This window comes from Vicugna pacos, chromosome 9 (genome assembly GCF_048564905.1).
Source record: "Vicugna pacos chromosome 9, VicPac4, whole genome shotgun sequence".
NCBI lineage: Eukaryota > Metazoa > Chordata > Mammalia > Artiodactyla > Camelidae > Vicugna > Vicugna pacos.
The window spans coordinates 16,590,916-16,617,556 of record NC_132995.1 but is presented as its reverse complement, the minus strand read 5'-3'; the positions used below and the strand labels follow the sequence as shown (position 1 = coordinate 16,617,556).

Sequence of the window (26,641 nt, the reverse complement as noted above, 5' to 3'; positions counted from 1 at the left end):
GGAAACTAACATGATCCTAGGCCTCAGAACTTTCAATGAACAATATTGCACACACAATGTCCAAAACCTAATAAAAATTAAGCAGACCACAGGAAAATAAGACAGCATGACTAAGAATCAATAGAAATAATAGTCAATAGGAGCAGATGCATAGGAGCTTCAGATGTTGAAGCTATCAGACACAGACTTTATTTTTGTTTGTTTGTTTGTTTTGGTTTTGTTTGTTTGCTTGTTTTTAGACACAGACTTTAAAATAATGATACTTACTATGCTCAAGCAGATGAAAGGTAAGATTTGCGAATTTCAGCAATGATCTGGAAACAAAAAGAAAAAATATTCAAGAATTGAAAAATAAAAATGACCTGAATTAAGAATTCAGTGAATGCTATTTACAATAGTCAAAACCCAGAAACCATCTACATGTCCATCAACAGATAACCAGATAAAGAAGTTGTGGGTATATATACAATGGAATACTACTCAGCCATAAGAAACACACAAAATAGTGCCATTTGTAGCAACATGGATGGATTGGAGATCGTCATTCTAACTGAAGTAAGCCAGAAAGAGAAAGAAAAATACCATATGATGTCATTCATATGTGGAATCTTTTAAAAAGACAAAAATAAACTTAATTACAAAACAGAAACAGACTCATAGACACAGAAAAACATAAGGTGGAAGAGGGTGAGAAGGGATAAATTGGGAGCTTGAGATTTGCAGATACTAACTACTATATATAAAACAGATAAATAACAAGTTGCTTCTGTACAGCACAGGGAACTGTATTCAGTATCTTGTAGTAACCTATAATGAAAAAGAACATGAAAATAAATATATATATATGTAGATGTATGACTGAAACATGTTGTACAACAGAAATTGACACAACATTGTAAACTGACTACATATACGTCAATAAAAATAATAAAATTAATTTTAAAAAAAGAATTCAGTGAATAGATTATTCAGCAGTCTATACACAAATAAAGAGAGAATTAATAAACTAGAAGATAAAGCAGAAGAAAATATTCAGACTTAATCATGGAGAGATAACAGGTTGGAAAAATTTAAAGAGAGGGTAAGACATACAGAAGACACAGAAAGGAGGTCTAACACACCAGTAACTGAAGTCCAGGAAGAAGGGAGAATAATAATGGCTTATAACTTACCAAAATTGTTGAAAAACATCAATCCATCAACTCAGGAAGTCCTAAGAACACTTATGAGAATAAGTACAAAGAAATCCATACCTAAACCCATCATAATAAAACTACTAAACAAAAAAGGAAGAGAAAAAATTTTAACTGGACAGAGAAAAATGATTGGTTTTAAAGAAGCAACAGTTAGACTGAATAGATGACTTCTCAACAGAACCAATGAAGCCGTAAGACTGTGAAATAATACCTTCAAAATGTTAAAAAAAAAAAAAAAAAAAAGACTGCCAGGTTAGAAGTCTATATCCAGCAAACTGGCCTTCAAAAATGAAGGTGAAATAGAACATTTTCATACAAAAAAAAAAAAAAAGATTTAATGCCAGTAGAATTGTACTAAAGGAAATAGTAAAGAATGCTTTTCACACAAAAGGAAATAGTCCCAGATAGAGGCAGGGAAGAATAATGAGCAATATACACGTGGTTAAATCAATATTGTCTGTGTCAAATAATAATGTATTGTCGGGGTTACATTATATAGAGAGCAGACCTATTAGGCAACTGTGGCATTTAAGCTAGTAAAGGGGCAAAAAGTTTGAAAACTCTAGGATTCTTGCATTTTTCTGGGAAGGGATAAAGGTATTAATTAATATTAGAATTATATAAGTCAAGTACACATGTAAACAGTAAAGGATAAACACTAAAAAAGTGTTTAAAAGAGTGCACTCTAACAGTTAGGCTAACTGAGGAGGAAATGGAATTATAGAAAGTAATTGATTAATACAAAAAAGTTAGGAAAGAAGAAAAGTGGGAACATTCTCCATGCAGGACAAATAGAAAACATTGTATAAGATGGCAGACTTAAAACTCAATATATTGGTAATAGAAACAATATAAATGGATTAAATGTTCCAATTAAAAAGACAATTACATGGCAAAGACAAATTAAAAGATGAAGGGCCACTAATTTTTTAAAAAATCAACTATATATGATTTACAAGAATTACATCTAAAATGTAAGGACACAGGAAAGTTGAAAATAAAAGGGTGGAAAAAAGATACACCCTGCAAACACTAACCAAAAAAAAAGCTGTGTGGCTATGTTAATATTAGTAGATCAAGGAAGACAAAAAGTATTACCATAGATAAAAACAAACAATTCATGATACACAGTTCAATTAATGCGGGAGGGGAAGTAATTCTAAATTTGCATGAAAATAATTAATATAGACTCAGTATAAAAAATAAAATTTGGAAGAACTCTAAGGGGAAATAGATGAATGATAGTCTTGGTAGATTTTAACACAGCTCTCAGTATCAGATAAAAGAGGCAGAAAAAAAATAATCAGTAAATGTACAGATTTGAACAACACAATAACAAATTTGGCTTAATGAAAGTGAACACTGGATTCAATTAAAGAATACATCTAAAGCAAGTTTCAACTGACATTATTTGATGTCAGAAATCATAGAAGATACTTCCCAATTATAATGTAATCAGGCTAAAAAGCAGTAATAAGACAACTAGAAAATTCTTCTGTGTTTGAAAAATAATAACTCAGGAGTCATAGACGAAATTACAGTGGAAATTAGAAAATGTTTTGATTAATTAATGAAAAAATTCTTACCAGTGTAGCAAAGTACATCTAAAACCATGTCTAAAGGAAAATTTTGCTTTAAATGCATATATTAAAGAAAAAGAAAACTTACAAGTCAATGAACCAAGCATCCAACTCAAGGCATTAGGAAAAAGATTAAACCAAAGGAAAGTTCAAGGAAATAAATAATAAAAGAGTAGAAGTTAATAAAATATAGAACCAGCACACCATAAAAAAAATCAACAAAGGCAAAAGTTGTTCTTTGAAAAGACTAATAAAATGCATGAACTCCTAACAATATAAAAAAGAAGAAAGGAACAGATAACTGCTTTCAGGAATGAAAAAGGAGATGTCACTATAGCTCTTACAGACTTTATAGAGAGGCTATGAATATTATATGAATACTTAAATTTCTAAAAATATGGGGATTTTTCTAGTTATTTTTTTAAAAAACTATGTCTACCTTAGTTGTAAGGTTGACAGAGAACAGACTCTATTAGGAATCAATCCTTTGAAATTTATGGCTCAGTATATGGTCAATGTTTCAAAAATATTCTTAAGTATGCTTGAAAAGAATGTTTATTCTGCAGCTGTTGGTTACACAACTTATAAAAACCAATTAGGTCAAGTGTATCAACAATTCTGTTGCTGTATCTTTTTTTGCCTGCTTGTTCTATTAGATACTAAGAGATTTTAAAATCTTCCTCTATGAATAAGGATTTATATATTTCTATTAGTAGTTTTGTCAATTTTTGCTTCATAGAATTTGAGGCCCATTTCCATTTTTGTCTGTTGACAACTCAACCATCAGTCTAATTATCACCCCTTTAAAAGTAATATTTATTTTCTCTGTAGCTGCTTTAAATACCTTCTCTTTGTCTTTAGTTTTTAACAGTTCTTAAAATATATGTATTAGAAGGTATGATTTTTTTGTTGTTTTTTATTGAAGTATATTTGATTTACAATGCCAGATCTTTTTCCAGAGTACAGCATAATGATTCAGATATATATACACACACACACACACACATATATATATATACACACACATATATTCAAATATTCTTTTTCACTATAAGTTATTACAAGATATTGAATATAGTTCCCTGTGCTATACAGTAGGACCTTATTTTTTTTATCTATTTTATAGATAGTACTTGGTATCTGCAAATCCCAAACTCCCATTTTATCCCTCCTCCTGCCTTCCCCTTTGGTAACCATAGTTGGTTTCCTATTTCTGTGAGTCTGTTTCTGTTTTGCAAATAAGTTCATTTGTGTCATTTTTTTGTATACCACATAGAAGTGATATCATATGATATTTGTCTTTCTCTCTGACTTACTTCACTTCGTATAATAATCTCTAGGTCCATCCATGTTGCTGCAAATGGCATTATTTCATTTTTTCATTCTGGCTGAGAAGTATTCTAATAGATACATACCACAACTTCTTTATCCAATCATCTATCAGTGGACATTTAGGATGCTTCCATGCCTTGGCTTTTGTAAATAGTGCTTCTATGAACATTTGGGTGCATGTATCTTTTTTAATTAGTTTTCTCCAGATATATGCCTAGGAGTGCAATTGCTGGATCATATGGTAAGTCTATTTTTAGTTTTTTAAGGAATCTCCATTCTGTTTTCCATAGTGGATGCACCAAATTACATCCTCACCAGCAATATGGAAGGGTTCACTTTTCTCCACACCCTCTCCAGCATTTATCATTTGTGAGCTTTTTAATGATGGCCATTCTGGCCAATGTGAGGTGATACCTCATTGTAGTTTTGATATGCATTTCTCTGATAATTAGCAATACTGAGTGTCTTTTCATGTGCCTATTGACCATCTGTATGTCTTCAGTGGAGAAATATCTGTTTAGGTCTTCTGCCCATTTTTTGATTGAGGTTTTTTTGTTGCTGTTGTTACTGAATTGTGTGAGCTGTTTATAAATTCTGGGAATTAAGCCCTTATCAGTCTCATCATTTGCAAATATCTTCTCCCATTCCATAGGTCGTCTTTTTGTTTTGTTTATAGTTTCCTTTGCTGTGCAAAAGCTTATACAGCTTAATTAGGTCCTATTTATTTATTTTTTATTTTTTTTCTATTGCCTTGGCGGACTGATTTAGGAAAACATTACTATGGTTTATGTCAGAGAATGTTTTGCTTACATTCACTCCTAAGAGATTTATGGTGTCCCGTCTTATGTTTAAGTCTTTAAGCCATTTTGAGTCTATTTTTGTGTAAGGTATGAGGGACTGTTCTAACTTTATTGATTTACATACGGCTGTCCAGCTTTCCTAACACTACTTACCAAAGAGACTGTCTTTTCTCCATTGTACTTACTTGCCTCCTTTGTCAAAGATCAATTGACCATAGTTGTGTGGGTTAGAAGGTGTAGCTGTATTTATTTTTACCCTACATGGAGTATTCAGTCTTCATGAATCTATGGCTTAATGGCTTTTAAACAAATTCTGAGCTATTATTGTCTCTTCAAATATTACTTCTGTTACATTCTCTCTCACCTCTTTTTGGAATCTAACTTTATATATATATATATATATAAAACGTGTGTGTGTGTGTGTGTATATATATATAATGTATATGTAATTTTATGTGTATATGTTGAACTTTCTCACTATATCCATATACCTCTTACCCTTCTGTATTTCTCCTTTCTGTAGCTCATTCTGGGTATTTTTTCCTGATTTACCTTCTAGTATCTTGCTATTCAGATGCAACATTGGCATCACCTGGGAGCTTGTTTGAAATGCAGAATCTCAGCCTCCAAAAGGGCCTAATGAATCACTGATAAAGAAGCATTGAAATTCCCAACTATAATTGTAGATTTGTCTCTATCTTCTTGCAGTTCTATCAGTTTTTGCTTCATATATTTTGAAGCTTTGTTATTGGGTGCATAAATATCTAGGATAGTTCATTCTTCTTGCTTAGATGACAATTTTATCATTATGAAATAATAATCCCTGCTAGTATTTTTTATCTGAAATCTATTTTGTCTGATAGTAACACAGCCAACCCAACCTTCTTTCAACTAGTGTTAGCATGGTATATCTTTTTTCATTTTTTAGTTTTAACCCATTTGTGTCTTTATATTTGAAATATGTTTCTAGTAAATAAGATATATTTGGATCTTTTTTTCTCCACTCGGAGACTCTTTGCCTTTTCATTGAGGTGTTTAGACCATTTACATTTAATGTGATTATTAATATGGTTAGATTTAAGTCTGTCATCTTGCTACTTGTTTTCTATTTGTTCCTTCTGTTCTTTGTTCCTCTTTCTCTCTTTTTCTGTCTTCTCTTGAATTAATTAAATGTTTTTATTATGATTCCATTTTATCTCTTTTGTGGGCTTATTAGACATAACTCTGTTTTGTTATTTTAGTGTTTGCTCTAGAGTTTATAATAATATATATTTAACTTATCATAATCTGCCTTCAAAAGACATTGTGCTGTTTCATATAGAATAAAAATTTTACAATAGTATACTCCCATTTCTCCCATCGAGGCTGTGTTGATGTTGTTGTCATATATTTAATATAAATTTACATTACTCTATAACCTTTGTTTGTCTGATTCTGCTGACTCTTTCTTATGATACTTTCCCTTTGGTAGATTTTGTGTATGTGTCTGTTTGTTCAGTTTTACTGTGTGCTCATATTTTTCTAGAACTTCACCTAGGTAAATTCTTGGCGCTCACAAGGAAGGTGAGTTCTTTGAGAGAAGATTTTCACTTGTTTCTGTCTATTGTTCTGGAGTACTAGCAGAATGGGAATATTTTATACTGAAACTTCAGTAAATCTCAGGTTGATGTTTTTTTTCCAACCCACCTAGCTAATGTGAATTTGGGGTATAAATTTGTATGAAGACTTGACTTGTTTGTGGTTCTAAACATTCAGGAGAGATTGATTCCCATCCTCTCTTATCACTACGTTTCAAGGTTGATAATTTTCCATGAACTTCCCTGGGGTAGGAGGGTGGGTTTGTTTCTAGTTTGTCCTTGATTTGAGGGTATAATCTCTGGGGTCTCCATTATGATGGAGGTCTCCTATTAGACTCCCTATTTTGGATAGGCCCCAAGCTGAGTCCTGCACTCCACAGCCAAAAAAGAAATAAAAATCAAACTTCAATTTCATCTTACTCAGCAAATACCCTCAAGGTAAAAGAGAAGTATTTAAACTTCCCTTTCTGAGTTTCCCTCTTAACTTGCTTTTTGGTTCGAGTGCTTCTTACTTTCCTGCCAGCTCATTGATTCATTTAATAATTTATTTAAAAATTGTTTTCATCTGGCATTTCTAGTTGTTTTCAGTAGGAAGGTTGGCCAGGGTATCTCAGCCATTGCACCACTAATAGTGGACACCCTGTAGAGCGATGTTTCTGAAACACCAACCAGATCATTTCGCTTTACTCCTTATACATCTTTAACGGCTTCTCACTGCTTTCACAATCACATGGAAACTCTTTAGTTTGATACCCAAAGACTTTCTGCTCTTCTCTAGCCTTACTGTCTGCACAGCATTCTCACATCTCCCTGTCTTTTGTGCATAATCTTTTCTCTCAGCTTAGGCACCAGTTTTTCAAGAAGCCACCCACAACTCAAATGTGGGTACTTGCTCCTAGTCTGTCCACAAACACTACAGGGCTTACCCTCACTGCACTGTACATCATCTATTTGTTATATCAGGCCCTACAAAAACCACAGAATATATTTTTCTAGCATAGATGCTAGCCCATAATAGGTATTCAACAGGTGTTTCTTAAATTAATGAATGAACAAACAATTATTGCTATGGTTCAGAGGTTACTGAGTGTTAGAATGGACTAAGATGATTTCATAAGATAAGAGATGTGAGCCAGAATATGTCATAAGATGTGCACTTAGAAAAGATTTAGATAACCTTAGTTTGATACTGATTTTCAAAAAAAGTTCAAAATCATTAAATTTCTCACAAATCATATATTCTGAAACACTTCTGCAGAAAAACCCAAGGCAGTTAAATCGAAGAAGCAATGTTTTCACAGGCTGGTGTCTTTCTAATAAAATTCTGAGCAGTACAGGATGCCCATTCCTGACTTGCTTAGGAAAACAACACGCGGCAGACCAGGTCTCACCAAGCAGAGCAAAATGAAGGAAAAATTGCTGTTGGGGGATGGGGTGGGATTGGGGAAGTAAGAGGAGATATGGTCCTTTTTTATAAACATGACGACTGATTTGTGCTGAAGCTGACCTAAATATAATCTAGTCAGTAACATTAATCTTTACCAATCCTGGCTTTAGAGAACTGCCCTTACCTTTTCTCCTCCCTTACAGAACTGTCTACCAGCTGCATTTTCATCATCCATGATAACCAAAACAGCCCAATTTGAAATATAAACCCAAGGAAGACAAGAACTCCAACCAAGACAAGAAATCATATGCAAAGACATTAATTTTCACTGTTATTGTTCCAGCTGTTATACTGTTAATTGATACAACCTATTTATTCATAAATAAATATATTCATAGCAAAAATATGGATAATCAAACCTGATATAACCGTCTGTCTAAAGATTTAAATTCCTTCAACTTTCGAAAATTCTTAAATGCAGTTATTATTCAGCAGCTGCAAAGAATCTTTCTTAACTTACAATACTCTCTGCATTTTGATGAAAGTAAAATTTCTTAATTCGGTTATTTGGTGATGGGTGAGTCTGTTTTCAAGCTATACAGATGAAGGGTCAAAATTAATTACATGGTACTATTCAATTACTATGCTAATTCATTTATCTGGTGGCCACTATAACGCTCCCCAAAGGCTTCATACATTTGACGGCACTTAAAATTTTGTACATTAAAATTTCCATACTGCTACTCACTAAAAACCAAGAACAAATAAAGCAACCTCAACATCCAAGAGACAAACATGAAAAAAAGCTAAATGATGCTGGATCACAGCTATCCACTCTGCACGCCAATCTCCTCAAGACATCTGGCATCTCGACCCCTGCCAGTTGCCAAGACTATCTTTAAATGGGGGCTGCTTTAAAATGGATTTCTGCATCACAAGTAGGTGACCACTTCCCAGCCAACACTTCATGCCACCGTAGGCTTTTCCGTGGATGCATGACCCATGAAGGCAAGCACAAGACAACTGTTCTCCAGCGGGCATCCTAAGATGCACGGAGAGACGGGGTTCCCTGCTCCTGGCGAGGCCCACGTGCCAGACTGCCACGCTGGAGCCTGTAGCAATGAGACTTCACTACCTCTGCATCCTCAGTGGAGTAGCAGGATAAGTGAAACTTGCAACACAGTGTGGGCAACCAAAACTTAACTTTTATTAGTTATTTTAGTATAACTGATCAACTGCTAGCCTTGAGCATGATGTTTAATCTCTCTGAGTCATAGTTCCCTCATCTGTAAGATCAGAATCAGTTCACTGGCTTCACTGAGTTGCTGTAAGGAAAGCCCATGAAGAGCAGTGCACACCACCACTTCCCCATCTACATAGTAGATCTTGGGGACTGGGACTGCCATGGTGCTTGGCACATCTTGAAAACTGACAGATACGTGAAATAAATGTTAGTTAAACATTCTAGTTACCTTTTGCTGCCCAAGAAATTACCCCAAAACTTAGGAGCTTAAAGACAACAAACATTTATCATCTATATAGGTTCTGAGGATCAGGAATCAGGGAGCAGCTTAGCTGGGTCATTTTAGCTCAGACTCTCATGAAGCATAGTCAACCTGCTACCCTGGGTTTCCACCTTTACAAGGCTCAACTGGGGTTGGGAAATCCACTTCCAGTCTCACTCATATGCTTGTTGTTGGGCCTCAGTTTATCACTGGCTATTGGCTGGAGGCTTCAGTTCCTCTCTGCATAGTGCTCTTCCTAGTACAGCCCACAACACAGCAACTGGCTTCCCCCAGAGAAAGCAAGGGAGAAAGCAAGAGAGAGCCCCCAAGGTGGAACCCACAGTATCTTTTATGACCTAATCTTAGAAGTAATACTCTTTCACTTCTGCCAAATACTATTGGTCACACACACCAATTCTGGTACATTATGGGAGGCTTCTACGTCAGGGTATGAATACTGGGAGGTGGAAATCACTGGAGACCAACTTGGAGGCTGGCTCCCACATCAGATGAATGAATAAAGATATCCTTTAGGGAACTTGTGTACCCTGTTCCCCAAAGGAGGGTCTCCCTTAAATATTCCTGGCCTCTTATCCCAACTTTTACTACTCACCTTAGCTAGAAATGGGGTACAAATTGGGTGATAGCCAATGGTCCATATTCCTTGACTAAATGGAGCTAATCTATTCAAATGTATGAGCAGAAGTGCTCTCTTCCCTTTGAATTAGTTCATGGCAGAATTTCTGGTTAAGTGAGTCCACTCTGCCAACCCAAACTTGCCTTTATATGGACAGTTCCAAGGTTTACTGTCTGCAGGGAGTTAGAGAATCCACCTGGCCAGGATTTCTGGTAACTCATTTCAATATATCATTGCTGTAACAGAGGTGATACTCAATCTCCATCCATCTGATTCTCACTTCTTTCCTAGGTCAGTTTTTAACCCAAGCAGGGAAGAAGGACATCCTTTGTCTGCAGCTCAGACTTCAGCAAGAAGGAATGCCATACCAGAATGAGGAAATGCCATCTAATGGCACTGGGATATTTTAAATAATTACAGTGGAATAGGATCGGTTATTTAGGAATTTTATTCATTGATTTTCCTCATTGAGATAGAGGGAAATTTTAACATATTAATTAGGTTACTTCTTTCTCCCTGGAAGCTTAAATCCTTAACATTCTTTGTCTTTGTAGGGTGATTACTCCCTACAGAATGCTAAATCAGAAATTTAGCCACAGCCTTGTAATACATTCAGGGTTTCAGGTATTTGCATTCCAACTGCAATGGAATAACCACAAGATGCTAAAAGATTGCAGTGTTACCAAGTTCAGTCACTTCTGTTTTTACGTACCACTAGACTCCAGCTGAGCTAACTTTTGTGATACGATTCTTGAGTTCCTGTGAGATTTTAATGTAATTCTTCAATTTTAAGATGCATTTGCCCTATACTTTAATGTTTTGTGGATCAAGATGTCAAAAGAAACTTTCCAGGGCTTTCTTTTGTTATTCTAGGCGTGATGCTTTCTAAAATTAGTGGTGTTTTAGAATCAAAGAAACATAAATGTATGGCACCTGGGCTTATGGAAATCTTCCAGCTTGAATCGTGTAGGTGAAAGTTGTTCAGCAGTAATATTTGGTGCACTTTTCCTGATGGTTTTTGACATGTAATTTGCTTCTGTCCCCTGGCAATCTTGATTGGCTTTGATTTCTTGGGATATTTGGGGAATTCAAAGCCAATGACATGGGTCGCTGGATAGGCTGTTCTCAGTGACATGAGTGGCGACTTCACCAGAGGACACATGATATCCTTTGTTCCTAGCTGCCCTGAATTCCTGCTGGGGCTATCAAAGGAGTGAACCCTTCTATTTGTGCCTCTGAGCCCTGGAAATTGGTGTTGATGTAATTCTTCCTAGGTGAGTAGGACCAGGACCCCAGAGAAGTAGCAGAGGAAGGAAGTTGTGTAGAACATCTAAATGCTAGAAGCACCGCCTGGAGAAAGGGTCCTTGACCCTTGGAATGGTGGGATATGCTTAATAATGGTCTAAGAAAAAAGGAAAGCAGCAGTGAGGGAAAAAAAAGGTGGAAAATGACAATAAGTTGCAGCTCATAATTGTGTATGTTTGTATTTGAAAACTGGAGATGATGTGGAAGCAAGCAACTAACTTTCTCAACTACACCAAACATTACTACACCAATACAAGAAAAAGAGTAAAGAAAAAGATTTGGGGGCAAGAGGGAGAGGAGATAGACTAGAATTCCTGGTTTTAGGTTGCTGGCTACGTCATTAATTTGAAAGTATTTGTACTCAAAAGAATCTCTGTACTGGACCTATCTATAAGCCCAAGCAGAAGGGAAGGTGAATATAAATTAGAGACAAAGAGTCTGGTATAAGCCATACCACGACCCATGGCAAGGAAGAGGGCCCACGAGTGATAAAAACTGCACTACTCAAACCAGAAAAGGGCACAACCCCAGGCCAAACATTCTTACAGCAATTTACAGATGCCCTAATTTGGAGGCCCAGTGATAGTCATTCTATGCAGTTACATTGTTGCATGTATAAAATGATTCTTTATGTCATCCCTGTAGCCTCATGCCATCAAGGTATAATCATAAAACATAGTGAGACTACCCACACCATCTTTTGGAGTACTGCCCAGCCCCAACATAAAGGTGAACTCCTAGCAGCCATGTTTGTACCCCATTACCAGGCTCTCTGGATCAGGGATGGACAAGTGTCCAGTTGAACCAGTCTGATGCTGAGGGTGAGGAGCTAGTTCAGCCCAGACTATTTCCTTGAAAAATAGGACATGAGCCTGGAACCTGGGGTGTGTCTACCCGAGGCAGAGAAAGAAGAATGAACCCAACTCCCTAGGGGAAGTGGAGGCCAAGGGCCTGGAGAGAGGGAGAGAACATGTGTCAAAAGGTCCTGGTGGATCCTGGTTCCAGTTCTTCCTGAGAATTGAGACTCAGCTACATAGCTTTCCTCTGGAATCCAACAAGTGGTCTTCATTGTACAATGAATGTAGTTTCCTCCATTTACTTCTGCTAGCCTGAACTTTATAACTTGACACTTAAGAGTCTTAACCAAGACGGGCCCATAGATTTAATATAACTTAATATAGCGCATATTCCTTGTATCTAACTGTGAACCACATCATTCCCTGCCCCCACTCCTGTACAGAGCAGGTAAGAGTGATGAAGGAATGGGAGACATAGTGTTAATATAAAGGTTGGTCTTGTAGTAGAGAAAAAAATTAACTTTCAATATAAGAGAAAACAATTATGACCTCTTTATTCCCTGCTAGCCATATTCCCAGCTTTAGAGCAGTGACTTGCACATGACAGGTACTACTAAATACTTGTTCAACTGAATTTAAGCATACTGAATTTGATGTCCCAAACTAATGCCCAGCACTGAGCATCAGACTTCATGGGGCAGCATCAGAGGCATTTCTAGCGAGTGAGGAATGAGAAAAGAATAGATGTTATTCCTGATACTATTAAATGCTGTTCCAGAAACACTAGCCTATACACTAGGTAAGAAAAAGATATGAAATAAAATGCTCTCTAAAGTTCTGGGAGATGTAATCAATGTACTTTTCCCTATTTCTCTGTCTAAGTACATCTAAACACTTCTGAGATAGATATATAGATATATAGAGATATATAGATATAGATATATAGATATATAAACATCAAACTGAAAAATGGAGAGAAATGCAAACCAGCTAGAGAGGCTGGAGATGACTATCAAGGAACAACATGGTAGTGAGTTCTCTAGGGGTTTTTTAAAAATATTCCAGACTTATAGCTAAAGAAGCTGTAACCCAGAGAGACCATGCTGCACAGAACCCCCTCCCCCAAAAAAAGCCCCAACAAAAATCTGTTCTTTCTAGCCAAAGGACCAGGGAAGAAACCAGCAAGAAAGAAAACTTTAGACAATAGCTATTCTACTCCAGGGAAATATCACAGAACAACTGTGGCCCCACCTGCCTGCAAAGGGTGAGTAGGGAGCCTGGACTTCCACCTTCACCAGGCTGTAATGAGCTGTACCAAACCCCTTGAGACGGTGGTGTCAGAAAAGGCTGAGCACGGAGCTGGGATTTCCACCCCTAGGCTGTAGTAACAAGGCACTCTCACTCTCCCCACAGGGGTGGTGAGAAGAGCCAGGACTTTCACCACTGCCCAGTGGTAATGAGGCTACCCCATCCCTCCTTCTGCAGTGTCAGCACAGGCCTAGTGGGGAGCCAAAGCCCCCAGCCCCAACCAATCCTAGTAAGGAGCCTCTCCCCTTCACTGGGGTCAACAAAGGCCAAGTAGGAACCTGGATTTCTACCACTGCTTGGCAGCAATGAGGCAGCACCTCCTTTCCCCTACTGGAACACTGTCAAAAGAAATTAGCTAAAACAGAAAATTTAAATAAGATTCAGATTCTTATAACACAATACCTAAAATGTCCAAGTTCCAATCAAAAATCACTCAACATATCAAGAACCCAGGGAATCTTAACTTGAATCAAAAAAGGCAATCAACAGATGCCAACAACAAAATAACAGAGATGTTAGAATCATTTGACAAATATTTCAAAGTAGCCATCATAAAACGTTTCAACAAACAATTAGGAACAAGTTTGAACAAATGAAAAAATAGAAAATCTCAGGAAATAATAAAATATATAAAGAAGAAGCAGATGTAAATTTCAGAACTGAAAAAACATAACAACTGAAAAAAAAGGTTTTTAACTCAATGAATAGGACCAATAGGGAGAGGACAGAGAGGAAGGGCAGAGGAAAGAATCAGTTTTGAACAATATAAATTACCCAATCTGAACAACAGACAGAAAACAGGCTTTAAAAAAAAATGAACAGAGCCTCAGGAGCCTATGGGACTATAACAAAATATTTAACACTCATGGCATCAGAATCCCAGGAGAGGAGCAAGAGGGTGAGGCCAAAAATATTCAAGGATGTATAATGTTTAAAAGTCCTCAAACTTGGCAAAGACATAAGCCTATAGATTGAATAAGCTGAAAAAAAGTCCCAAATAGGATAAATCCAAATAAATCCACATCAAGACACAGCATAGTCAAACTTCTTAAAGTGAAAGGCAAAAAAAAAAAAAATCATATCTTCAAAGCAGTGAGAGAGAAACAATGCCTTTCTTACAGGGCGGAGAGCAGTTTGAATGACTGCAGAAACCATGGAAGCCAGAAGGAAGTGGCACAATTTTCAAGTGCTGGAAGAAAAGAGCTGTTGACCCAATACTCTATATCCACTGAAAATATCCATTAGAAATAAAGAGGAAATCAGGACATTTTCAGATGAAGGAAAATTAAGAGAACTTGTTGACAGCACACTACCTGAAAAGAATGGCTAAGGGAAGTTCTCAAAACAGGAATGAAACTGTAAAAGAAGAAATTTGGACCATTGGGAAAGAAGAAAGAACAATAGAAAGAATGAAAATATGGTTAAACACATTTTCCATCACCTCTTAGTTTTTTTTTAAGTTCTGACATTTAAAGGAATTATAAAATACTAGCTAATGTGATTCTAAATGTATATATAGGAAATTCTTAAGACAGTTATAAATGGGGAAGGGTAAAAAGACATAAAGGGAGGTAAGGTTTCTATACTTCACTCAAACTTGTAAAATGTCAACACTTGTAGACTGTGATAAGTTCTGTCTATATAATGCAATACCTATTACTAAGAAAGCTATACAAAGAAATACAGTGGAAAACACTAATAAATTTAAGTGGAATTCTTAAAAAATCCATAGGATGGCAGGTAAAATAAAGCAGAGAAATTAAAAAAAAAACAGAAGGAATAAACAAAAAATAAAATAGCAGACATAAGCCCTGATTCTTGAACAAGATGAGTTTGAACTTCATAGTTCCACTTTATGTGGATTTTTTTCAAGAGTAAATATAGTACCACGCCATCTGTGTTGACTGAAACTGCAGATGCCAAACCGATAGAGAACTGCAAATATGGAGGGCCAACTCTAAGTTATATGTGAATTTTCAACTGCATGGAGCGTTGGCCCCCCTCACCACCCTGTTGTTGTCCAAGGGTCAGCTGTAACCAATAATTACATTTAATGTAAATGGCTTAAAAACACCAATTAAAAGAGATTGTTAGAATGGAATGAAAAAGATGACCCAACTAATCACTATATTGTACACCTGTAACTTACATAATACTGTACATCAACTATACTTAAATAAGTTTTTTTAAAAAGATGACCCAACTGTATATGCTATTAGAAACTCACTTCAAATATAATAATTGTCTTAGTTCACTTGGGCTGCTATAACAAAATACCACTGATGGGGTGACTTTTAAACAACAAATATTTATTTCTTACAGTTCTGGAGGCTGGGAAGTCCAAGATCGAGGCACCTTCCATTTGGCGTCTGGTGAGAGACCACTTACAGATTCATAGACAGCCATCTTTTCACTGTGTCTTTACATGGCAGAACATGGCAGACTCTCTGGAGTCTCTTTTATGAGGCCACTAATCTCATTCATGACACAGAGCCCTGATGACCTAGTTACCTCCCAAGGGCCCCAACTCCAAATACCAACACATTGTGGATTAGGCTATAATACATGAATTTTGGAGGGACAGAACGAACATTCAGTCTATAGCAATGAGGTAGGTAGGTTGAAAGTAAAAGGACAGAAAAAGCTACGCCATGCAAACATCACTCAAAAGAAAACAGGAGTGGATATGTTAATCTCAGCTAAAGTAGACTTTAGAGCAAAGAAAACTGCCAGAGACTGAGAGTTTCATTACGTAATGATAAAAGGATCAGTCCACCTAGAAGACATAGCAATCCTGATTGTATGCACCAAACAAGAGAGCTACAAAATACGTAAGGCAAAAACTGATAGAAACAGAAGGAGAAATAGACAAACTCACAATTACAGGTAAAGACTTCAACACCTCCACCTCAACAGTTGGTAGAAAAACTAGACAGAGAACCAGCAAGGACATAGGCAACAATACCATCAACCAAAGAGTCTAATCAACATTTATAGAATACTTCACCCAACAGTAACAAAATACATATTCTTTTCAAGTGTCTATGGAACATATACCAAGATGGATCGTACCATGGGCCAAGAAACAAACTTTAACAAATTTGAAATAATTGAAGCCATACAGGGAAAAGAACTGTTAGAATTGATTTAAAAATTTTGCAAAGCGGCCAGCTAAAAAAAAATACATAAAAGGCAATAACAATAGTCAATTAAAATATGGTATCAAAATAATCCTATTCATAGCAACAATAAACAAAATGAAATATCTAGGCATACACTCAAAAACAAATATGCTGGAGTTATGCAGGAAAAACCATAAAGATTCACTGAGGACTAAATCTTGTAGATATAGACAAGCTTACTCTAAAATGTACATGAAAAGGTAAAGAAACTAGAATAGCTCAAACAGTTCAAAGAAGACTATAGTGGGATGAATCAGTCTATCTAATTTCAAGACTTATTATATAGCTCCCATAATCAATGCTGTGTAGTTTTCTGTATTCTCAGATGAGTAGATTTCACACTGGAAGAAATCCATTAATCTTTAGTTAAATCTACAAGTATAAAATAATTCCAATAAAAGCCTTACAGAATTCACCTGGGAAAAGACACACCTGATTCAGCCAAGAGCATTTTGCAAAAGAAGGGTAATGGGGTGAGACTTGCTACCATATACTGACAGGTATGATATAGTTTTGACAACTAAAGTATTTTACCGGTGGGGGATTACACAGACAGACCTGTGGAAGAGAATAGAAAGTTCATTTTCAGATCCATGAATATGTACAAATTTAGAAAGAGTTTATGTACTTACAGTGGTTGTTTCATATATTTTGATGGGTTTTCTAGTTGTGGCAGGAGTTGTGGCCTGCATCAACCTTATGCAAGAAACAGACATCCCTGGCTGCTCTCAGAGAATAGACTGTCAGGGGTCCAGGTCATAAGGGAGAGACGGCGATGAGGCTCTGTGTGGATCCAGACAAGAGCTGGAGTTTGGAATAGGAGAGTGGCAGGTTCTGTGAAAAGTGCCCAGATTTAAGTGGATTTTTTTTTTAAAAGAATCAACAGAATTTGCTAATGGATTAAACGTGTAGGTGAGACAGAGTGGATTCCAGGATGACCGAGCAACTGGAAGAACAGAGTCCTGAGCTGGGCAAGCCTGCAGAAGGCACAGGTTACAGGGTGGCCCCAGCCAATGCCTAACCAGGCGAAGATGCTGAGGAGGCAGAAAATACTGTGCATGCATATAAACATGCACATCTGTACTTTCCACATTTTCCATGATGAATTATACTATTTTTATATTATTTTATCTGCAAAAGTTATTTTAAAAGTCATTGGGGGGAGGGTATAGCTCAAAGGTAGAGTGCATGCTTAGCATGCACGAGGTCCTGGGTTCAATCCCCAGTACCTCCATTAAAATAAATAAGTAAATAAATAAACCTAATTAGCCACCCAAGCAAAAACTAATCAAAACAAAAGATAAATATATATAAATAAATAAAATTTTAGAAAAAGAAAGTCATTTATTTTACTGAATTCAGAACTTCCAATTCTAAGTTAGCAGATTTGCCCAATGAACAGTTCAGAAGTGGTTGAGAAATTGCATATGAGCTTCCTTGAGGAAGTAGTCAGTTCAGGAGATGACTCACTGGGGCCCTGGAGAAGTCCTCTTGCAGAAGGAAGACCAGGCCCAGCCTTCACTCTGCCCGGCACAGTGACAGCCAAAACCGCCACGGAGGCAGGATGCAGTCCCCTGAAGTTTTCATTTTCCTTCTTTAAGTACAGAACCCAAAGGCAGAAGAAGATCCTTCCTCACTCTGCCCAGGAGGACAAAGTGGCAGCTTAAATATGGTGGAGACTTAGAACAAATATCCAGGTCAGGAAGCGGGTTGAATTCTACAGAAATGGATTCCTCGCTACTTGCCATAGGAGATGGTGACAAGGAATTTGCGGTGCGGTAGTGAGAAAACTTAAAACCATGAGCAAGAAGGGAAAAGGAAAGGGATGAACACTTATTAGTCACCACTCAGCTGCCACTTATTTCATCACAACCAGGCTGTGAGTCAGGAGTCCGAGCTTGCAGTGGGAGAAGAGGCAAAATCTCCAACACAGGTGCCGAGATGCAGGGGCGAGTCCAAAACACTTAACAATAGACAGGTGACGGCATCCTGGTCGATCACTAGTCCTGCCTAGGCAGTGGGTGGGGAAATCCGCTGAGAAATGAACTTATGCTTTGTCCTAAAGGATAACCAGAAGTTTTCTTACAGGTAAGTAACCTCACTGGCTTTGGTTTCCCAGAAGCCTTAGTTCCTCGAGGAGATTGTCAGTAGGGAAAAGAAGCAAGAAGGGCAAAGGCTAAACCTGAGAGGCTGAAGCAGGGACAAACAGAGCACAAGATGCCCACCTGGGGAGGGACTGAGTCAGCAGGTACCTGAAGCAGTGGGGGAACTGGGCTTCACTGGAAGGTACCAGCTCAGTGTACCCCAGAGGTAGTTGAACCCGAGGCTTCCAGCATTGGCCGTGATCCCAGAACTAAGCTCATGATAGAAGCAGCAGAGCTACCTGCCTTCAAGGAAACTTGGAAATGAGGCCACTGCGGCGACTGAGAGACTGAAGATGGGTCTCCTCCCCCATCGTCCAGGTGCGCAGGAAGCTTCCCAGATCCTTGTGAGACCCTGGGAAGGAGGACATTTTATTCCCACACTGCAGGATGAATGGGATCAAATTTCCCTCAACCCAGCCATGTGGGGATTCAGAATTCAATTGATTTTGATTTAAAGGAAATAAAGGGAAGCTTCATTTCTTTTACACGGGGGTCTGTGGACTAAGATGAACACCCTTCACAGAGATTTCACAGCCCCCTAGTCATTTATTTATGGAGCAAAACTGGATGGGGTGAGTAGAAGAGATGTTCAACTGGGGCTGTGGTTTTATAGCTCTCTGAGGACAGCTTCCTTCATTATACAAATAGTATTTTCCCTCCTGCTATGGGCAGCCTCTGGACTGGCTGTTGGCAACATACACTTAACAAGGACACGGGCTCTGCCATTAGGGACATCAGTCTGGAGGAAGAGGCAGATGTGCCCACAAATGACTCCTGAGTTCCTTGTGGCTGAAAGAGACACAGTTAAGAGTCGGGTTTGTCACTATTCATCCCAGAAGACCCTTCCTGATTAGTCAGTAACAAGGCACCGCCACCCAGAGGCAGGTGCCTAAACTGTAAGCTAAAAACCTTCAAGGACACAAACAGACTCAAGGGTATGCCTGGATAATTCAGTCCAACTAGGTACTAGTTACAGCCTCTCATGCTGGGAACCCTGCTCTCTAAAGGCCTCTGTGACCAATGAATATTATAAAGTCACAGGGAAATCCCAGCATCCCTAACAAACAGGGAACCAGAATGGCAACAGAGGATTAGGACCTAAAAGTCTTAGGTAGCAAGATGCAAAGAAAAACAGTTTACCTGGAAAAGTTAGGCACTTTTAAAACTATCTAAGATTCCCTTGACCCAGTATAGTGAACCAGACAGATAGGACTTTGGTTCTCTTTGTGTGAGCCAGAGAGTCCCACCTGGAAATAAAACAACACTCAAATGGGGTCAGGAGAGTTTAATAAAGAGATTATTGACAAAGATGTGGGTAGTGTATAGGGAAATCATAAGGATGGGCGGTTCTCTAAGGCCAGAAAGATTGGGGTTCTTTGACACACCCACCTGAAGAGGTGAGGCTACTACAGTCTGGAGCCAGAGGCCTGTGTGAAGAGGGCCACCCGGCCAAAGCTGTGGCTTTTAGCAAGGGACTCAGCCAGCCCAAAGCAACCTTGCAGGGAGAGAGCTGAAAGAACAAATACCATGGCCTCACTCTTTCTTTCCTCCCTCTGATCTTCTGCTGGGGCTCCCCACTGGCTGGATCCAGCCAGACACAGCACGCAAGAAAAGGGGTTAAGGTATCTCTAGTGGTCAGCCACTTGGAACAAAGGTAAGGATAGAAGAGGGTGAGAAGGGATGGGAGGGGGTGGTAAATGGAAGACATCTGACTGACTTCCTCCTGAACCCCAGGAAGATGAAGGTAGAATAATAGAAAACTTTTACTCTCAGGCTATCCAGAGAATATGAGAGGGATTGCTGGTGGACCGGAGATTTCCGCAAAGGTTTGGTTGAAAAGAATGGACAGTGTGACTTAGCTGAGAAGGTAGGGCAGAGAAAGCTGAGATATGAACACAGGTGGGAGGTCTGTAGCTGTGAGTAGGAAATGAGTCATAAGAGGTTCTAGGCTCAGAATTGTCAAGCTTGACAACCATGGAGTGACCAGTGAGGCTGGAAACAGGAAGAATTGATTAAAGGGTCTGCATTCTGAATGATCTGCCCTTTGCCTTCTCAACTCCAAATGTAACAAAACCAGCAGTCAAGTATTCATTCTGCCCTTCAGTACATGGGTATAACATCACCTTTAAGGTAAGAGGACCTCTCAAAGCTGAATGTAAAAGACCCAACATAAATATACCACTGTGAAATTTCAGAATACCAAGAAGGAAGATTTGAAAAGACTCCTTAAAGAAAAACAAAAGTTAGCTATTGAAAACAACAACATCAACCAGAATCAGACTCACATTAGATTTCTCATCAGCAATACTAGACAACTGAGAACAATGGAGCATGACTTTCAAATTGCTGCAGGATACTTATATCTAGAATTCTATACCCAGCCAAATTATCAACCAAGTTTAAGGACAGAACGAAAGCACTTTTCAGACATGCAAACACTCAGAGAATTTCCTTCCCACATCCGTCTTCTGAAGAAGTCATTTAAAGGAACTAATCCTGTATTCAAAGGTCTAGCTGATACAGAAGAAGACATGGAGCTGGGAGGGCAGGGAGAAACCAGAATGTCAGCTATACAGCAGCCAGAGAAGCCACCAGCCTTGCCTGGAGCAGGAAGACAGCAGGCTTTGGAAGACAGGAGTCCAGAAAAAGATGTGGGGGGATTCCACAGGAGAGTATGACTGGCCTTTATAATAACTGAAAATATGAAAAATGCACAGAATGCAAGGTGAAAAAAAAAAGGAAAGATAACTAGAAAACTCTAGGAAAAACTAACAGCTGGGCAATAAAGTCATAACAAAATATTGTAAAATTGGGGCAGATGTGAGCAGAACTCGGTGGATATGAAAAAAGAATTGAATAAATTCTAAGTAATGGAGAAAATAACCCGGAAGGTATAATAACAGAATGAATAAAATGTTTCTTCTTTCATCAAGAATAAAGAAAAGTAACAAGCCAAGTGGGTGGGGAAAAAAAACAAGAAAATATGATCTACATACAATGTAGGGGAAAACGTGACATGACTGTGAGCAATTAGTTGAGAACAAGAACAAATTCTTTTGAACATGCTGTGAGTGGCACAATAGTGGGGTCCCTGGATCATTGAGAAGGAAAGTTGTCAGAGTCTCTTCTTAGCTCTAAGGGAAATAATATTTACTCTTTATGATGAATATGTACTTACTACCCAGAACTCTTTGCCCAGATATCTCCTGGATTATTCCCTTACCTCCTTCAGAATTTACTCAAATACTGCCTTTTAGAACTTTTCTAACAATTCCGTCTAAACTGCAAAACACACAGGCATGTGTGCACACATGTACACACACACACTCCCTGTATCCCTTCGTAGCTTAATTTTTCTCCTAAGCACAACTACCATACTAAATATTTTACTTCTTCATCTTGTTTATTTTCTGCCTCCACTCCACTCCCTACTATAAAGTATGTTCCACAAGGGCAGGGATTTTTCTTTACTATTGTATTCACTGCAGTATGCCCAGCACCAAGGACAGTGGCTAGCACATGGTAGGTCTGCAATAAATGTTTGTTGCACTAATAAATGTTGAGTCAAGCCATAGGTAAGTCACAGATGCCATAACTGCGTTTATAAAATGGAAAATCAATGGCATTATGCTTGGCAATGCAAAAATAAAGGTATACTATGCCATGGAACTGGGGGTGGAAAGGCAAAAAAATAAAAGAGGAAGAAGGAAGGTTAAAAGTGCTAATATCCTCATTTTACAACATGGATAATTAAGATACTGTCCAAAGTTGATAAATAAGAAATATAGTTTTAAGAAGGATATCTAAAGTTACATAGGTAACAATTAAAATAACTAAAAACAGTGATGTAACTATATTGGTATGAGTGAGCCAGAGGAGGTGACAGACACATAAATTAAGTTAAATTTTCATCTAACATAGCAAAAATCCACTAGATGATTCCGAAGTTGAGACATTCAAGCATAAGCATAGTTTTTAGAGTACGGAAATAACCTCAGAAGACCTTATACTAGAAATGGTTAAACACAATTGCTGTGAAATTATGGTTTCAATAATGAAAGGCTACATTGTAGTGTCAGTCTACCACTTCTGTAGATAATAATTATAAACTCTGGACCGAATATTTAAAAAATGATTTGAAAGCACTAGAAAGTGACCAGAAGCAGGCATAAAGAGGAGAGGATTCCAGCTCTGAAAGAAGAGAATTATACGGGGTGAGATCTGTGTCTTACTAATTTTCCCCAAAGGCACTCCCTAGTCTGTATGTGGTGGAGCAGCTAGAAATGAAACTGAAAGCCTGAGCTGGCTTGAAGTGTCAAGAGCTGAAGTAGCCAGAGAAGCTGAAAATTGAGAGGGGAAAAAGCCAGGTGGGAAAAAAAAGGAACCACAGAATGGGGAGTCACCAAATTTGCATATAAACTCCCCTCAAATCCTTAGCTCACTGTGAACTATGAATACGCAGGGAAACTAAGAAACCTGCTGGAAAGCAGCAGCTGAAAGACTGGCAAAACTGAGTGGAGTTTTTAGATTTCACCCACTGCAGGGGAGATGGTTTGGATTTATAATCCTCCCCAGTCAGAGGGACTTGTTAAACAATCAGGCTTTCCATTAAAACCACAGAAGGATGAATTTTAGAGGACTGTGTCTCAGGATGCAGCGTTTGCCTTAAGACTAAAGGAACACTGAAATGCACTTACCCTAACAAAGTGTCACCCTAAGAAAATGAAATAACCTCAAGGACAAGGTTATTTGCCACCAATTAGACTGCTTGATAGAACATAAAGCAATGCTCTTCAGAGAACTATAACAGAATCCAGAGTTTCTACAATATATCATGCAAAATGCCCAGTATACAATTTCTAAAAATTTAGGTGTACAAATAAACTGTAAAATGTGACTGATAGTCATGGAAGGAAAACCCCATTCAATAAAAATAGATCCCAAGGTGATTCAGATGTTGAAATTAGTAAACAAGGACTTCAGAACAGCTGTCATAAAGTATTCAAAGCATCAACAGAAATTTCAATGGGGAGGTAAAGCTCCGCGGTAGAGTGCATGCTTAGCATGCACAAGGTCCTGGGTTCAATTCCCAGTACCTCTGTTAAAATGAATAAACCTAATTACCTCGCCTCCAAAAATGAAACAAAAAACAAACAAACAGAATAGCTACATTTCAGGGTGGGAAGGGATAAATTGGGAGTTCGAGATTTGCAGATACTAATACATATAAAAAAGGGATAAATTGGGAGTTCGAGATTTGCAGATACTAATACATATAAAAAAGGGATAAATTGGGAGTTCAAGATTTGCAGGTACTAATATATATAAAATAGATAAACAACAAGTTTATACTGTATAGCATAGGGAATTATATTCAATATCTTGTAGTAACTTATGGTGAAAAAGAATGTGAAAACAAATATATGTATGTTCATGTATGACTGAGGCATTATGCTTTACACCAGAAATTGACACAACATTGTAAACTGACTATACTTCAATAAATATATATATATATACAAAAAAATTTCAGCAGAGAATGGAAATGACAGAAATTTTTAAATTGAAAAGTACAATACCTGTAATGGAAAATGTACTGAATAAGCTTAACAATAGATTAGATAGGGCAGAAGAATGAGTAAGCATACTGCTAAGGTGGTTTAATAGAAATTATCCAGGATAAAGAACAGAGATCAAAAGTTGCACACACACAGAACAAAAGAACAAAGTCTCAGTGAACTCTGAGATAATATCAAATGGTCTAACAATGTACACCATTGAAGTTCCAGAAGGAGAGGGTGAGGAACAGAAAATATTTGAAAAAATATAAGGCTGTTCACTGACATCTTGTAAGAAATAATGGAGGCCAGTTGACTATGAAATGACATCTCTAAAATGTTGAAGAAAAATGCTGTCAACAATGAATTCTATATTCAGTAAAAATCCTCCAAAAATGAGATGAAATAAAGATGTTTTCAGATAAATGAAAGCTAGGAGAATTTGTCATTAGACTTGTAATACAAGAAATGCTAAAGGAAGTTCTTCGGGCTAAAGGAAGGCGATACCTGATGGAAACTTGAATCTACGCAAAGAACAAAGAACTCTGGGAATGGGAAATAACTTTGTTACATACAAGACTTTTTTCTTCCTATATTTACCTTAAAAACTGACTGTTTAAAGCCAAATAATCGCACTGTAAGGTAGGGCTTATAAGGTATGTAGAAATAAAAGATATAACAACAATAGCATAAAGGATGGAGTCAGACAGCAGATAAATGGAATGATTCTGTTTTAATGTTACTGAATTTGTGGCATGGGAAGTATGTGGTGTGAAATGAGATGTATTAGATGTGAATAATGGTACAATGTAATTCTAAATGCTCTTTGATACATCAAGGATACATATGGCTAGTCTTAGAACAGCCACTGATACATAATAAAAATAAGTGTAACTAAAAAGCAGATAGTAGAAATAAAATAAAATACGGAAAACATTCAATTCATCCAAAAGAAGGCAAGATAAAAGGGTCAAAGGAATGAAGGCCAAAAGAAGAAAACAAAAAACAAATAAGATGGTAGACTTAAACTTAATCACACCAATAACTATTTCAACCAAACAGCAAAGAATGTCAAAGTACGTATAAAAGCCATATTCAGCTATATGCTACCATAAAAGGTGCATTTAAAATATAAAAGAAAGTGTGACTGAAAGTAAAAGTGTGGGAAAATATATCTGATGCAAAAGTAAGCATAAGAATGCTTCAGTGGCTATTTTAATGTCAGAAAAGTAGACTTCAAGACAAAGAGTATTACTAGTGATAAAATGGAATATTTTATGACAGAGGTGCAATCAGGCAGATATAATTATCCTAAATGAATATTACCTAGTAACAGAGTTTCAAAATACATGAAGCAAAAATGACAAAAGTAAAGGGAGAAATCAACAACTACACAAAAATTAATTTGAAATGGATCACAGACAAACTTGTAAGACAAAGCACAAAACTTCTATTGAAAGCATAGAAGAAAATCTATGTAACCCTGAAGTAGACTGTGATATTGTCATTTATTACGAGAAATATAAATTTGGTCTTCATCCTGTTTCTGACACAGAGCTCCTAAAACCCTTGGAATATCCTGTGATAAGAGATAAAGGTGTCTCTTAATGTTAATAAGGTGACTATTGGAAAGCACCTAAGGATAGGGTTGGTTGCCAGGAGAACCAGTCATGTGATTAGAGGGTTGGAACATTCAGTCCCACCCCCTGACCTCTGGGGAAGGGAGGGAAATGGGGCTGGAGGTGGAATCAATCACCATTGGCCAGTGGTTCAATCAGTCACGCCCATGTCATGAAGCCTCCGTAGAAACTTTAAAGAACAGGGTCTGGAGAGCTGCCAAGTTGGGAACCAGAACACTTCCACGTGCCACCTTGCCAGACCCAAACTCCAGGAAGACAAAGCTCCTTTGTTCAGAACCTTGTCCTGTGTATCTTTTCATCTCACTGTTGATTATGTCCTTTAATATCCTTTGTAATAAACTAGTAACCTAGTGAGTAAATGGGTTTCCTGAGTTCTGTGAGCCGCTCTAACAAATGAATTGAACCCAAGGAGAGGGTCATGAGAACCTCCAATCTGTAGCTCGTTTGGACAGTCAGAAGCACAGGTAACAACATGGGCTTGCAATGGGCACATGAAGTGGAGGGAAATCTTGTGGGACTGAGCTCTTAACCTGTGCAAAATGACACTATCTCCAGGAAGATGGTCTCAGAATTGAGTGGACTGTAGGACACCAGTTGGTGTAGGAGCATTGCTTGTTGGTGTGAAAAACACTCCCAACCAACGTTGGATTTGATGTGCAGGACAAATATAGGCAAAGACTTCTAAGACAGAAG

The 26,641-nt window shown here is 37.6% G+C and overlaps 1 long non-coding RNA gene across 6 annotated transcripts in view; it reads right to left on the bottom strand.

The window, feature by feature from the left end:
• LOC116277585 (uncharacterized) overlaps positions 1 to 26,641 on the bottom strand; it is a 232,746-nt gene that overhangs the window by 67,450 nt on the left and 138,655 nt on the right. For 5 of the 6 annotated variants that reach the window (XR_012075560.1, XR_012075559.1, XR_012075558.1 and 2 more), the window contains exon 4: positions 268 to 314. The exons of the other annotated variant lie outside the window; for it this stretch is intronic. This is a non-coding gene — a long non-coding RNA (uncharacterized lncRNA). The remainder of the gene's footprint in view (positions 1 to 267; positions 315 to 26,641) is intronic. 6 annotated transcript variants of the gene reach the window in all.